Below are 1,059 nucleotides of genomic sequence, written 5' to 3'. Positions count from 1 at the left end.
AAAGAATTTATGACTAAAACCCAAAGGCAAATACAGCAACAACAAAAGTAAATAAATGGAACTTAATGAATTAAAATGCTTCTGTATAGCAAAGCAGATAATCAAAAAATTAAATAGACAACCTACAGAATGGGAGAAATATTTGCAAACTGTACATCCAACAAAGGGCTAATATCCAGAACCTACAAATAATTCAAACAAATCAGCAAGAAAAAATAACAACCCCATCAAAAAGTAGGAAAAAGACATGAACAGAAATTTTTCAAAAGAAAATAGGAAAATGGCCAAAAAAATATGAAAAATGGCTTGACATCACGAAATCATCAGAGAAATGCAAATTAAAACCATAGTGAGATGCCACCTTACCCTTGTCAGAATGGCCATTAATAGTAGGTCATTAAATATGAAATGTCTGATTTTGAAACAAAAGTTTATTATATCTCAAACAAGAAGTAGAACAATTAATCAAAGTATGCACCTAAACTATCGACACAGTTTTTCCATCTTAACAACAGTAGCTTGTTTGTGCCAGCAGTAAAGAAGCCTGGGGAGCGAGTGGTGATGAAATTGCAAAAGGTGTTTTTCACAGCTTGTTGAGAATTGAATATTTTCCCTTGCAAGAAGTGGTCCAAAGCCTGGAAGACGTGGGAGTCAGTTGGTGCAAGGTCTGGTGAATACAGTGGATGACAAAGAGTTTCCATGTCCAGTTTGTGTAGTTTGATCAGTGCTGGTTTTGCAACATGTGGTTTTGCAAGTGGATTGGCCTGTCTGCACTGACCAATCTTGGCTGTTTAATAGCAAGCATCCTCATCATTTTGTCCAGTGGGCTGCAGTAGACATGTACTGTAATTGACTGACCAGGTTTCATGAAACTGTAGTGGATAATACCAGTGCTAGACCACCAAACAAACGCCATTAGCTTTTTATTGATGAATATTTGGTTTTGGACTGTGTTTCTGCACTTCATTGTTATCCAACCATTGTGCTGAACACATGTGATTGTCAAAAAGAATCCATTTTTCTTCACACGTGATGATATGGTGTAGAAATGGTTCACCT

Source organism: Propithecus coquereli, unplaced genomic scaffold (assembly GCF_000956105.1).
Source record: "Propithecus coquereli isolate 6110/MARCELLA unplaced genomic scaffold, Pcoq_1.0 Scaffold689, whole genome shotgun sequence".
NCBI lineage: Eukaryota > Metazoa > Chordata > Mammalia > Primates > Indriidae > Propithecus > Propithecus coquereli.
Note: the sequence above shows the minus strand (reverse complement) of the source record.